General features: G+C 47.1%; 1 long non-coding RNA gene across 1 annotated transcript in view; it reads right to left on the bottom strand.

Moving 5' to 3' along the window:
- Nucleotides 1-15,037, bottom strand: part of LOC116157666 (uncharacterized) — a 38,173-nt gene extending 23,136 nt beyond the window's left edge. Inside the window, exons 1-2 of the long non-coding RNA XR_004141757.2 lie at nucleotides 14,947-15,037; nucleotides 9,946-10,031 (exon numbers count right to left, since the gene is read on the bottom strand). This is a non-coding gene — a long non-coding RNA (uncharacterized LOC116157666). The remainder of the gene's footprint in view (nucleotides 1-9,945; nucleotides 10,032-14,946) is intronic.
- Between the last annotated feature and the right edge of the window lie 354 nt (nucleotides 15,038-15,391).

Genomic DNA, 15,391 nt, shown 5'->3' with positions numbered 1-15,391 from the left:
TCCCCATGTAGCCCCGGGTGCCTTCGCACAGCGATTGTGCATTTCAGCATAACTGTGCTCCATCTGAAGATTGTTTTACCTTGAAATTAGAAGATGGCTCAAACACACATGGGGTGTTTCCAAATCCTCAAGCTCCCTGACAGCTAAGCAGAAACTGGAAGCAGAGAGGGGGAACGTAACCCCCGATGGAGTCTGAGTTTGGGACCCCAGTCGCCCTCACGCCTGTCTTGCAGACACAGCCGTGGGCGGGAGGGAGACTCGGCTTCCCCACTGGAAGTCATCCACCAGGGGGCAAGCACTCCGGTTACGTGGTCAAGTGCCTCGAGGGGTCCCCACAGCAGGGCCGTTGGTCTACAGGGAGCAGCCCCCAGGGACTCGTGTATCTTGTCACTGTAACAGATCCGCAGGGACTCCTAGAGCCTCACTTTGCACATCAGGGAGGCGATTAGACGGTTTTGAAGGTTCTACAAGTTCTAAACATGTATGAATGCAAGTTTGGTCAAACTTGAAAACATGATCACTTGGTGAACACTAATGATGACACATTTAAACAGTGGATACTTTAAAGTTTGCTCAAGTCTTCTGATGCCAAAAACTAACGTTTTCTTTAGCAGTCAGTGTCCCTGCAGGTGGACACTTCCCCCTTCATCACAGAGCTTCCTAAGCCCCCAAGCTCATGGTCCTTGCTCAGTGACACCTTTGCACCTACCTGGCGGCGTGTGTTCTTTATTTTAAACGTGTTGTCACGGGCGCGGCGGTGCTAGTCTATGCCAGATCTCACTTCGGCCATCATCTAGTAGAGCACAAATCCCCAGTTTATGTTTCTATTAGAAGAGGAGTTAAAATGGTGGTCTGGAGGTTAAAATATACCGATTTTTCAGGTGACAACTTTGGGGGAAAAAGCTTAATGACAGATGACTTATATACTGGCAGGGGTGCTGTTCAGCCTCTATCTGCATCTATAAAAACTAGGTTCATCAAACCAAGATGCTCTGTTTATCAAAGTTTTGAGGTCATGGAATTAATTCAGGCTTACAATTTAAAATGTCAAGTGAAGAAAACACTCTTTAGCAGCAGTTCTTTAAGATGAAGATATTTACCACGAACGAGGACTTACATGCTATGAAATAAAACTTTACGAGGCTCCTGGCTTTATAGACCAGGACTGTAAGCATTTTATATATCTGTCAAATTGGTTAAACAGTTTAGCTTCCCTGCCTTATTTAAATTAAAAGTTGTAATTTTTCAAGGGTAAGTCTGGGCTTCCTAGGGATTTTTGCAAATATATTAAGGTTCATAAAAAAACAAGCAAATTAATAGTTTCCCTTGATGGTTTGGTTCAGTTAAGCCAGTTGTACGTTTTTGTTTATTTTCTTACCCCCGCAGTGCAGAGGGAGCTGAGCAGAGGGCATTCGTAGTGGACGCTGATTCGACGCACTTTATTTTCTCGCATTTCTTGAAGTAGCAATTGCATCCACACATACGCTGTATTACCGAGGCTCTGTCTGAAGCTCCAAGTTGTCTGGTCGTGTCTGATACTTACTAACACTTTTAAAAAGCCACCTAAAGCGCCTTGAAAGTACTTCTCTTGTTTCTCTATGACTAAATCATCAAAAAGGTAGCTTCGAGTCTTTAATTTTTTTTGTGTGTGTGTATTACAAAGTTTACCCCACGTGAGACAACTCGCTGGTTTCTTTCTCTGAGGGAATATAATTTATTCTTCTGTTTTCAGTCCAGTATTATTATTACTTCTTACAAAAGCTGCTAAGGTCTTTTATTCAAAACATTTCTGTGAGAATTTTCTTAATCCTTTAACTTTTCCACTCTAGTAATTTAAACTGGACACAGCTTAATGTATTAAATGTGAATTCGCTGTGACAAAATTACCAGAAAAATTATAGGCAATCATAATAACTTTTAATTTAAGCTTAAAATTTGAAAATTTCATTTTAAATGTATTTATTAAATTGAATCAGTACACCAGGATTTCTGTCTCTATGTAACATGAAATATGTATCTTTTCTATTAAGGTTTAAAGAGTTTAAAAACATCTGTCTTCACATATTTTGTTGGACATTTTCTGTTTTGTGTTATTTCTGTTTAAAAATAAATTGTGTTTTATATTTCATGTAATAAAAAAGCATCTGCTTCTTACAGTACAGGGTCTGTTGTGGTCATTCATTGCTGCTTATTTGTAAGACATAATGCTTAAAGGTCGCAGTATCACCGATGGGGTAAATGTATCTCGGCATTAAAGATCGTCTTAATGTTCTTTAAAGTAAAAATTAGCAAAACTTTAGACTTCTATATATCCTTTTATTTTCTTAAAAACATCTATGTCTAACTTTCTTTCAGTCCAAAATGAATACATGGGGAGGGTTTTGGTTTTCTGATATAACAACTATTAATATTAGCTTACTTATTATTCAAATAGTTCATTTATTTTATCCCTTTGGATTTCCAGAATACTCTCTTTTAACAACTCTATTAACATACAATTGAACATAATAAACTATACATATTTAAAGCATATGGTTTGATAAGTTTTGAAATATTTAAAACTCATGATATCCTCACCATATTCAAAGTAACAAATACATCCAATACTCAGAAAGGTCCCTATTTCTTCTTATAGTTCGGTTTTGCCTCGTATATTTTGAAGTTCTGGTATTAGGTACAGACACATTTAGGATCGTTACGTCCTCTTGAAGAGTTGATCTTTTTAACCATTATGAAGTGTTTTCTTTATTTTTGGTAATTTTTTTGGAAATATGCTTTGTCTAGGATAAATATAGTCATTCAAGCTTTATTTTGATTAATGTTAGAATGGTAAGTCTTTTTTCTGTTCTTTTACTTTTAATCTCTTTGTGGTTTTATATTTAAAATATTTTTCTTATAGGCATCATATAGCTGGGTCTTAATTTTTCTTCATTATGACCACCTTTGAAATTTAATTGAAGTATTTAGACCATTTACATTTAATGTAATCATTAACATGTTAGATTAGGTTTAAATCTGTCATCTTGGTATTTGTTTTCCATTTGTTCTTTATCTATGTATGCCTTCCTTTGGATTGACTGATTGATTTTTATGATTCCATTTTATCTTTGTTGGCTTATGGAAGTGAATTTTTGAAGCATAATAAGTTTGTTATTGTGTGAAATGTCCCAAGAAAAGTAGGACTGTCACAATGTTTAGCCTTTACAATTATATCACAAAAACAAAAGGGCCACGTTTCTCCCACTTACTACCTAGATTAAACCCCACCTGTCACTTGTTTGTTATTATGATTGATCTCATGTGGTTTGAATGAACATGTGCACACACGCGTGCGCGCGCACACACACACTATTCCTCCACTGCTCCCTGCCCATCTCTAACTCTGTCCTTGCTTCCAGGAAGGCGAACCACAGGACCGTGGCTCTTTAATACAGCTGACTGGTTGCTGAGGAAGGTCCCCATCATGTTAGTCTCCTGGCTGCTTCCATCAGACCTGATCTTCACGTGACTCATGCTCAGAAGACCTTGTTCCCTAACCTTCCTCTCTCACAGCCCACAGGACCGCTTTCCTTCTGCCACCCTCCGTGCTTTCTTTCCTCCTCTCTGTCCAACCAATCCCAGCCTTGCCACAAGTAGAGCATTCAAACAAAAACAGCAGCAAAATAACATGTGCACAAGGACCTGCAGTGGCTGTCACCTTCCTTTGCCTTTTGTCATGTCACTGCTGGCCCCTCTCTTTTTCATCCTGTACCAGCCCTCATGTGCCCAGCTGTCAGCCTACCCTCCTTTTCACTGTATCCTTCATGGTGAAAAACTGATGCTCTCAGGGAGAGAAGGGCTCAGACCGCACACATCCCCAGCTGTCTCTAGTTGAGCTGACACTCTGATCACAGGACCACTCTCAGTGCAGCAGAATTGGACCCGAGCCTCCTAGGGCGGATGGGGGATGGCTGGTGGTGTGAGGGCAGGAGACAGCATGGTGCCACCAACAGAGAAGCATCTCAGAATGCATAAGCTAATGAATTAATGTGCTGTTTCAGGTCACTACTGAAGGGCGAACAGCGGTCCAACGGCACCACCGTGGGGGTTGCGCTGCCCGCCTCACCTGCCCTCCTGTACTCACAGAAGACACCACCATTGCGCTCTGACACATTCAACCCCGACTTCCCCCAAGAATCCTCACAACCACGTGCTTTGGAAGCTACTGCAAGTGACTGAAGCCACTGTTTGTGATGAAACCTATTTTCCATCCCTGGCCTGGAGTTCAGGGCATGAACTCTAGGGATCAAATGAAGAAACAAAGCTTCGGAAAGAAGATGGACAAGATCACTGGGGCCTCAAATGAGCACTTACTCTTTTTACAGTGTGTTTAACTTCATCACTTTCAGCTTCCCAGACCTATCGCTGAAATACAGGTGCCCATAAGATATCTGGGGTCCCAAAAGCACACAGCCAGATGAGCGAGTTTTTAACTTGCTTCCTTTTCCTCTGTTAACAGGGATGTTAACGACATGGAATCTGCAGAATTGCTGCAAAGACTCAGTAAAGGTATGTGCATCCGGTTCTGTGAGCAGTGCTGGCATGTGACAGGCGCTCGACACACGTCCGCTATCACTGAAGTTAACATCGGTGGGGACGGCCAAGCCGCTCCCCTCCTGGGGAGGGTGGGAGACATCCTTTACCACCAACACAGCCTTCCTTGTGTGGGCAGGGTGGCACTCTGCCTCTGCTCTAGGGACAAATCATGTGAAGGAAGTGGCAAACTCGCTTGCCCCCACATTTCCCACGTCCCATCAGAGTGGGTGTGTCTGCGGGGTCCACAGCGTCGTGTGAATCATGATAAACTTGGCAAACGCAACCTGAGCCCGGCCCCTCGCTGTGCTTCCCGTTAACTTTTACTTCACCTCAGAAAGACCTTCATGGGAAATGTGGTTTTAAAAGCGCTGGAGGAATTTGTCAGCGGGGACCTCTTTAGTTACAGAACCCAAGCGCAGTCACCAGGGCAGGAAACACATCTGTTCACAGCACCAGGCGGCCCCCGTGGGCACACAGCACCCCCCTCCAGGGGAACCTCTGCGCACCAGGGTCCTAGGTCACAGCCATCTGCCCCAGGAAACCCTGCACCCCGTCCTAGTTAAAGCCAGGGGTGTGCAGAGGTGGGAGGCTTGATTCATTAGCTGCTGCTGAGGCTAGGAGTCGGAAGACCTGCCTTCTCTTTTCTGCTCCATTACATTCAAGAGCAATTAAGAAAAGTGATTCTGTCGCCATACGCTTGGCAGTAAATGCAGCTTCAGTGGCGAGGCTGTAGCCTTGAAGCAAAAGAAGGGTCAGAGGTGTCTATCACATTTTCAGGAAGAGGCTAATGAAGGTCATGGTCACAAGCTTTCTGCCTGCCTATGCCTCGATTTTACTGCCTAAAAATGAAAAAGAACAGATGGACACACTGACCTCCTTTCAATAGATCAATGGAAGTTCAACCCAGCTGGCCCTCGGAGACCTTTCTGCACAATGGGTCCGACTTTCTACCTGAGATTCTTAAAGGAAAGTGGCTATTCAACCTGACACACGGCTCAGGGGCCAGGAGTTTGCCAACAGGGATAAGAGAGACCCCTCAGATTTGTGAAGTGTTCTGAGATTTCCTCTTCCATCTAGACCCGGCAGGGGTCTCATTTTCTTCTCCTCGAGCCTTTGGGTGATGCACTGCAACATTCTGGACAGCAGTAATAGGGAAGGTGGGATGATTATTAAAGAATTCGGCCAATCACAGGGTCTTATTTTTTTTCTTTTTGCCTGTGCTCCAAGCAAAAAACCTTTGAAAGGAATGAAAAAATAAATATTTAAGTGAAATCAGTGATTCCAATTATTGCCACTAAAAAATGTTCTCTTCAATCCTAATTATATCCACAACCTACACTGCTTTTTCATGAAAAATAGAAGAGGCATTAAATTTTAAAGTTTTCTAACAACTTAGGGTTTTAAGGACAGCAATGCAATTTCCCAACCCTCTGGACCAAAATCTAATAATTCAATATAATTGGCTAGGGGCATAAACAAATGCACAAGACTGTCGATTAAATGTCAAATGCACTGCAGAAAAATCTCAGTCACCTTTCAATTTCATTTAATCATGGAATTCAACAAGGTCTTTGGAGGCAACCATTCCAGCTTCTTTAAGACCTAAACAGAGCCCCCAAGTGGTCAACCGAGTCCTTCTCTCCAGTGGTCACATCCTGATTTCCTTGACCTTCTAAGGGAACAGAGAAGACCCTTCAGGCACCTCTTACGCTATTAACTATTTGGAAGTAAAGAGAAATCCTAGATGGGCCCCCCATGAGAAAACAAGAACTTCAGACTTCATTCCCACAATTTCAAACTCTATCCATTTAGCACACTGACAGATTTCTGTTGAGACTGTAAGGAGTGGAGAGGGGAGAGCTCAGCGCTTCCACTGGAAGTTGCTGGATGCCACTGACAGCTGCACACTTCCATCAGTCCTGGCTTTGACTTCGTGATGTCCATCCAGACGACCCCCCCCCCCATTTCCTAGCACATCATGCCCTTCAGTCCATAGGCTGCTTCAGCTGTCTGCTCAGCTCCTGTTCCTTCTGACTAACCGCAGAGCCCGTTCACATTCAACAACTGGGGCTTCAACATGCAGATGGCCAACAGGCACATGAAAAGATGCTCAATATCGCTAAGTATCAGAGAAATGCAAGTCAAAACTACAATGAGGTAGCACCTCACCAGTCAGAATGGCCATCATTAAAGAGTCCACAAATGATAAATGCTGGAGAGGCTGTGGAGCAAAGGGAACCCTCCTACACTGCTGGTGGGAATGTAAACTGGTGCAGCCACTATGGAGGACAGTATGGAGGATCCTTAAAAAATTAAAAATAGATTTACCATGTGATCCAGCAATCCCACTCCTGGGCATATGTCTGGAAAGATGAAAACTCCAATTCAAAAAGACACACGCACCCCATGTTCATAGCAGCACTATTTACAGTAGCCAAGATATGGAAGCAACCTAAATGTCCATCAACAGATGACTGGGTAAAGAAGATGGGATATATATGGTGGAATATTACTCAGCCACAAAAAGGACAAAATAATGCCATTTGCAGCAATGTGGATGGACCTAGAAATGATCATACTAAGTGAAGTTATATCACTTTACATGTAGAATCTAAAAAACTGATACAAATGAACTTATTTACAAAACAGAAAAGACTCACAGACAAAGAAAACAAACTTATGGTTACCAAAGGGGAAAGGGAAGTGGTGGGGAATAGATTAGAAGTTTGGGATTAGCAGGAACAAACTACTCCGTATAAAGTAGATAAACAAGGTTCTACTGTATAGCACAGGGGACTATATTCAATATCTTGTAATAACCTATAAAGAATATATATACACATAACTGAATCACTATGCTGTATGCCAGAAACTAACACAACATTGTATATCAAATATATATAAGACCTCCTCCCCAGTATAATTTGCAGTATTACTGCAAGCCACATGGGATACAAGGACAGAGGGATCGGATCAGAACAACACAGCCCAGCTACAGCCGTCAGAAGAGTGAAAGCAAGAAGGGATTTACGCACGCCGAACTCACTCTGATGGGGGGTGAAGTGGGTCGGGGGCAGAAAGCAGAGAGCCAAAGAGATGGCACCATGTGAAAAGAGCATTCAGATGAGGCGGCAAGGCTGGGAGACGTGAGCTGATCTGATCGGAGAGGCTCTACTGCTTAACTCCTGGTTCATTCCAGAAGGATGTCTTCTCCAGCCGAAGGGCGTCACGATCCCAGAAGCTCCTGGCGGATGGAATGACTAAGGTCTCCCTGCAGAGAGTCATCTCTGGGCAGCACTGAGCACATCCTGCCCAACTGAGTAAATTAGGAAGTCGCAGTCCCCCACCCCCAGTCTATCTACACAGGGGTAAACTCGTCACGTCCTGTCTGCGGGGCAGGGGTGGGAAGGAGGAAAGGACCCAAGGCTCGTTGCGTTTGCTCCCTTCCTACTTTACATTCCACACACGCATGCCTGCCTCCCACCCTCTTATACATTAACCACACACATCTCTTGATTGGGTCTTTAAATAATATTTAGGAGATTATATGAGAAATAGGACTAGTTACTGTTTTTTTCAAAATACTAACTTCAGACTAAGGGGAACTTCAGGAAGAAGATACTCCCACGCTTTCTCCCTGTAACTGCAGAACCGCCTCCCTCAGACTTTTCCCAGCTTTACTGACGTGTAATTGACACATAACTGCATTCATTCAAGGTGTCCAACAGAATGATCTGAAAAAGTGTATGTAGTGCGAAATGACCACCAGTGTAGTTAACATCCACCACCTCGAATAGCTACACATTTTTTTCTTGTAATGAGAACTTTTAAGACCTATTCTTTTAGCAACTTTCAAACAGACAACACAGTATTGTTAACCAGAAAAACCCTTCTTGTCCTGCTGTACGTTACCTCCCCAGAACTTATTTATCTTAAAACTGTGAGAACGGCAGGCATTTTTGAAGGAAGCTGGACTGAGATGGTAGGTCTACAGGAGGGACCGAGCGAGGAAGAAGGAAAAGTTAGGTCAAGTGAGCTCCTCTCAGGAGTTGCATATGTGCATGTGCATTGGTTATAAAAAAGGAGAGAAGGAGAAGGGAGGGCAAATTTATTATCTTGGAATAAATCAGCTCCAGAACAGAAAATTCTGTGAACTGTGAGTAAGAACACAGGCCCGAATGTCCAGTCCCTTTGGGCTGGGACATAGCAGTGGGGTCTGGGGCCCAGATCTCAGGGCATCTCCATGTTTCCCACACTCATAACGCGACACCAGCACGAGGTGACAAGTGACGCATTCTTTAAAATTTTGTTTCAAAACCTGTTATAAACGTTGGTAGTGACCTAAAAATGTGGAAAAAAAAAAAAAAGATCTGGCTGCTGTAATAGGAAACATGCTCTCTAAGGAAAGAGTGAAGACTCAGGGACCCTTCATGCGCTGGTTAAATCGTGCCTGGCAAGCACGCTTGCGCCCCATCATCACCCCCCCCCGGGGGACTCGGCCTTGCTGGGGAGGGAGGGAGGGTGTGCAGGGAGGTCTAGAGCAATTCAGACCCTATGGGAGTATGAAGGCTCAGAGAGCCCCCGTGGGTGACTCTGATAGAACACAATTAAAAACCCTTCTTGTCCACAGGCTAAAAGGGGCGTCACTGAGACAATCTATCCGTAGCTGGGAACGTGCTGCCACGGGGGACTCCGGAGTGTCCGGCTCCATTCTGGATGTTAGAGGGCGAGCAAACTTCCCCCCGACGGCCGAGAAGGTGAGTCTTCAGTAAAGAGGAGCAGACAGGTGTTCTCGGCTGAGAGTTACTCCTCACTACGTGGTAGGTACTATTCCAAGTTCACGCGTGAATCCACTTGGTGTTCCCAGCACCCCCACATCAGTTTAAGGAAGAGGGACCTGAGGCCTGGGTAGCTACGTGCTCCAGGTTGGAGTGTTCCAGCTTCCAAGGGGGGCCTCTGATAGCGGCTGATTACAAACCAGACCGTCTGGCTCCAGAGCCGTCCCCTCTGCCCCCCTGCACCGTCACCGGCTAATGACAGGTCCATCGGCACACTTGAGAGTTTCAAAGTCACATGAGTCACGTTTGGAAAGCATTTCTAAGCCGTTCCTACGGGCACGGTGCTAGGCTGTTTTATGTTACTGTTTGCAGCCACCGTGTGATGAATCTATTCCATTTCTCTAACCTTGCTCTTGGGAGGGTAGGTTTGCAACAGAAATGATAATGTTTTCTCTACAGACCACACTCTTAAAAAGGGAAACAGAAGCAGCTGAACAAGTGGATCAGATTATCTCTGGTTACTCCTACCTCGCCCACGCCCACGCCGTTGCAGGGACTGTGCTGGAGGGACGTCCAGGAAGCGGTAACTTACCTCCAGAACTGGTCCTGAGCGTCTTGCATGCTTTTTGGCGATGCCGGACATCACATCCACCGTCCTCTTGTAACACGTGTGGCATCCTGATCGGGAAAAGTTTCATTGTCAGATTGTTTCTGGACAGATCATTGAAAAGGATGCTGTTTCCTTCATGTTCCTGGCTTCTCCCTATCAGCACAGCCATTGTCCAGAACGCTTAGAGAATCTCCCTCCTGGTCACAACAATGTCATTCGCTCACTGCTCGCCTCCCCCTGTTTCAACTGGGTTTTTTCTCCTGATGTTATTTGCTGTGCTATTCCTTCCTTCCCTGCGCCCCACCTGACAGCCCACACCTGCCTCCCCATTACCCCGGCTCATGCCTTCTGGAATGTTCTCCCCTTCTCCTCCTAATTTCTCCGCAGGTCTTCATACTGTGAACCCCTCAAGGCCCAGCTGCAATGTGGTGTCTTTTATAAACCGTCCTCCAATCGCTCTACTCAAGCTCCCTCCCTCTGCCCAGAGCCCTTTAGCGGAGCCCCTGTGTGACACCTGGCAATTTCTATACTAGTTATTTATACCCAAAACTTATATCCCTACACTGCAGTTTCCTTAGGTGAAGGGCTGGTTCCACTCTGCAAGGGTCCTGGGGAGAGTCCACTGTTACGGTAGGGTGGGGCCCGCTGCTATGGTACCAGACAAGCCCACATTCCACGGAGCCCCGGAGAAGCAGCTTCTCACCCCCAACAGAGAAAGACTGAGAGGAATGACAGCTATTCCGTGTTTACCTTACACTTGTGTTTTCCCCAAGAGGACCCCACTGGGCCATTTTTGCACCGTGCTGTACAGGTGCCTTTTTGGGGGTGTTCGTCCCAGATCACCCCAGAGGCCACCCATTTCCTGGGCGCCTGCCCCACACACAGCTGCTTTGAATCAAGCACTAACCCTTAAACGAATCAGTGGTGATCAGAGAAGTCCATCTGGCTTCACGAAAACTTCCTTTATCCATAGCAGCTTATAGAGAAAAGCACTATGAGGGTCAGTTTCCTCGAAGGGGTGGGATCCCCCTCCTGCTGCCCAGCACCATAGAATCCAGTGGTTTCCATCCGGGCTGAATGACTGGTCTTGGTCCCCAGTTTTGCACCTCTCCGTAGGACAGTCAAACCTAACAGGATTTTCAGGATCCAGACACGAGAGCTTGGACTGTCCCAGTGGCCTGTTTCAACATCTTGAATGGCCAGTGAATGATTCTTCTTAGCTGCGGGGTCTTAGGCTGGAGTTTGGAGCACAGTGTGTCTGTCAGCTCGGGCCACAGCCAGTCATTCCTGCCCCTGCATCACATGGGTCAGGAGCTCTTTGCTCATCTGTGCTGACCTGAAGAGCACAGATCAGTCAGAAGCTCCTGCGCCTGGGCCCGCCACCCAGCTCCGGGTACCCTGCTCCCAGGCCCACGAGCCAGCAGGGGGTGGACACTGACTCCTCCTGGCTCACCAGAGCCAGCTGCTTGCACCTCCTCCCAAGTTCACGGACTCTACGTCCAGTGATGTCTGGCTGGTCCCCTGAACTCAACCATGGTGAGAGTATTTACACTCTGAAAACTGGCAAACACCGCAAGTATGGCCTTTCTTTCTTTTCATTTTTCTACGAGAGCTGATTTACCAAATGCCACTGAAGCAAGCCCATCGCTACTCCTAATGACAAATACGAGACAGTCTACCTGCCCATGGGGATGCCATCCCACCTCTTCTAATACAGAAAACCTATGCTGTCTCTTTGAGGCCACGCCCACACAAAGAAGCGGAGACACAAAGCTGACTGCCCTGAGGGAAGGAACACTAGACGGGGTTCCAGAATTCACCGAGATTGGCGTCTTAGTTCCACCCAGGTCTGGATTTACAAGTATCGAAGGTTTCTGCCCTGAAGAGTCAGATGAACCTAAGCAAGATGGGGGAAGAAGAGTCAAGCGGACTGATTAACTTCTTTAAAAGGGCAAATGGAGTCCATAAATGTTTAGTACAGAAAGAGCTGCCTCCCCTCCAGGCCTCGAGTACATTTCCATGTCTTGCTGGCCCTAATGAGGAGTGACAGCTGATGAAAGCTGCTATTCATGGTCATCTGAAACAGCTTTTCCTCGCAGATGAAATTCGGTGTGGCATGAGTCTAAACACGCAGACCAAAGGCCGCGCGAGTGTATTCCCCAGGTCCCCATGGGCTGGCAGAGGCCACTCTGTGTGTGAGGGGGGCGTCCCGACTGGGCACCAGAGGCCCAGTGTAAACAAGGGGAGTCTTTCTGCCCGCTACGCTCAGACCCGAGACGGTGCTCCTGGCCCCAGACTCTGCCCATCCCGGGTTCTCCTCCTCGTTTATAATCAACAGCAGGCACTCAGGGTGACTTGAGTTTGATGACTAGGATTTTCCACCCCCATACTGAACAAAGCCCGGATTTATCCTCACTGCCTTCTAGGTGAACAACTTCCCTGCAGGGAGGGACGCTGTGGTGGGCAGTGTGGTGCATGAACTGCTTCAGTTCTGAGATGACTATTCTGACTTCTCTGGACGTACCACGAGCAAACGCACAGCCAGCAAAAGGGGGTTTCTGGCACGGAGCTCGGGAATGCTAGGTTATCCCGGAAGACTGCAGGGCTGATCTTTACGAGCCCAAGGCAAGCAAACACTCCTAGGGACAAGGAGCCATAGCTTCCACTCTGCATCTTGCCATCCAACACTGACATGAAGGTACAAGCATATGGTTTCCATCCAAACAGAGCTGGCAGGATTCCCTCAGCCTCAGGAACTGGGGTAGCTGGTAGCTTGGTAGCTAGAAGCTGGGCTCTTGATATAACAGCATCTGGGCCAGGCGATAAGAACCTTCCAGAAGAACCAACACACAGACTACACTGGGGTTACCACGGGGCGAAGTGGCAGGCCCCAGAGTCTAGGACGAGAAATCTAGTTCCGTCCCAGAGCTTCTGCCTCTGTTCTGAGTCACCCACCAAGACAGTCTTCCTTCTTTCTTGTTCTGAGTTAAGCTACTAGAAAGTTGGCTGTGGATGCCCAGCTACGAGAGGTGACACATGCTGTACTCCAGGCGGCACCACCAGGCCCCCCAGGGAGGGACGCCAGAGCGAAACATCCATGTTTCTCCCTTTCCGTTCCTGACTCCTGCCACACCTCTGAGATCCCCAGGGAACAAATACTCATCTCAAGCTACAAACTCACCTTTCCAAGAAATGTCACTTTATTTTCTAGAGCTATTCCTATTTGCTCTTTTAAGATCCTATGCCACTGAGTGGTAGAATTTCTTCTAAACACTGACATCTCCAGAAACCTAAAATGATGTCTAGAACTCAAGAAACGAGTTTTTGAATGTGTGAATTTTAGGAATCTCCCAATTCCTGCAGTGTTGTATTTCAGTCTGTTGCCAAGTGCCAAGGCAGGTTGTGTGTGTCCTGGAGAACGGAGAGTCTGGTCCTAGGCTACTGTCGGTCAGTGCCGGCATTCACTGGGCTGTCCTCTTCCCGTCACTTCTCCAGTTACTGGACCATTTAGCTCACTGTCTCATCATTCTTGCACCAGCCAAAAGCTTTCTTCCTACACACCTGTTTGACTCCCAGCCAGTGTTTTCAGGGTTTCCTACCACAGCAGACAGGGGGTTGCAAGGCAAGCACTCAGCCACTCTCCAGCGCGGTTCTCAAGTCTAAGGACCTGCGTCCTTGGGACACTCATCGCAGCCCCTCCCACTGTGCAGCTCCAGGTTCTGCTGGGCACCAGACACTGGGGTTTTATCTCCCCCAGCTCCACAGGGACGAGACCCAGACGTCACTGCCTTGCTTCTCCAGTCCAGCAGATTTGTCATCCCGCTGACCTGCCTTAGGACCAGGCGGGTGGGGAGTGGGGCCAGCACGAGTCCCAGACAGCCTCTAACTTCCCTTCTTCCCCCTCACGATCCCCTCCTCCCAGCCTCTGAAACCGCCCCACACACGCCAGGACACTGAGCTCCTCATTTACCTCTCACTTCAGATTGTTGTGAAAACACTTGCTGTACCAGGTCTGCCCCTCAAACTCTTAATTTTGAGGTCTTTGGACTTAAAAATCTTTTTGCTGTAGACCGTTGTTCCTGTTAGGAGTTTCCAAAATCAATTCTGATCTGAAGCTGACCCAGTTCTCCTACTTCTTGGCATAGCTGTTCAAACACCCCTGCCTTGAGACATGAACACAGAACGTTCCGTTCTTTCTGTCTGGGTTAGGAGTCATCCCAGAGCACAGAGGGGAAGCCTTTGTCTAGCACTTCAAAACACTGTCCCGCCTTATCTGCTGCTGGCACCGGGTGGATGCACCTAGCTTCCCACAGGCTGCCGTCTGTCCTGAAGCTGCAACTCCTGGGACCCCAAGGGCCCCTCTGGAGTATTTAGGGGAAGTGGGTGTATATAAACTGTACTGTGAGACTGCAGAAGACTGAAAAATTAGGATTCTGTCAAAAAAGCCTGGACAAGAAAGGAAACAGGCCCCTCACTCCTCTTGCAGGCTCTCAGACGAGGGTCTCGCCGCAGCACCCGTGACCGAGGAGCGCCTGCAGTGACCCCGGGCGGTCCGCCACCTCCCTGCGCTGCGGTGCGTACATGCAGTGGGGACGAGGCTCAGGTGCAAGAGGCAGCTTGCATCTTTCCCGGGTGCGGGGACTTCAGGGTCTCTTCCCAGTGACGGAGAAAGGAAACGCAACGGCTGACGCCAGGCTCCGTCTCTCGGAGACTTGGAGCGGTCCGGCGTACACACCGAAGCCTTCACCCTGCGCTTCAGACCCCTCCCACGCCGCTTACGCATGCTGCCGTCTTCCGTCGTCAGGACATCCATTATTTGCCTTGACAACCAATCCCAGGACTTAGAGTCTCACCCAGGAGATGCCCACGTGTGTCAGCAAGACTACTGCCCTTTATCCCAGAGCGGCTGAAGATCGGCGGGGAGGCGGGGGGGGGGGGGGCACGGTGCGTGTGAGTGTGCGTGGTGAGGCAGGGAGAACATACCTCGACAGCAGCAAGATCCCTCTTTCCAGTCCTCCCAGCGTGTCCTCAGCACTGCTTGACACTTTTCGCTTCCATCAGCAGAAAGGCTAAATGCAACTGATTTATTCGATCTTACAGGTATCTGCAAAAAAGAACAAAAAAGTATTAAGTAAAATTTCAACCATTCATATTGTTGCATAAATTCATTTCTCAGAAAATTCTTCTAATGTACAGTAGACTTTACATACTAGGCAGCATGGGTGAGAAAAATGGAAGCCAAGAGACATGGAATTACTTATCCAACACCTTCAGCTAGTTAAAGGCAGCATCCTGACTTCCATGGAAATTCCTTTCCCACTTTGAGTTTAACCAGCTTTCTGGTAGCTGCAACAATGGGCACGAGCAGAACGAGGATTTAAATGTGGCTTTTCCACGAGAACCAAGGGTAGATCTGAGTGGAGAGAGT

Source organism: Camelus dromedarius, chromosome 16 (genome assembly GCF_036321535.1).
Source record: "Camelus dromedarius isolate mCamDro1 chromosome 16, mCamDro1.pat, whole genome shotgun sequence".
Taxonomy (NCBI): domain Eukaryota; kingdom Metazoa; phylum Chordata; class Mammalia; order Artiodactyla; family Camelidae; genus Camelus; species Camelus dromedarius.
This window is presented reverse-complemented; position numbering and strand designations above follow the sequence as displayed.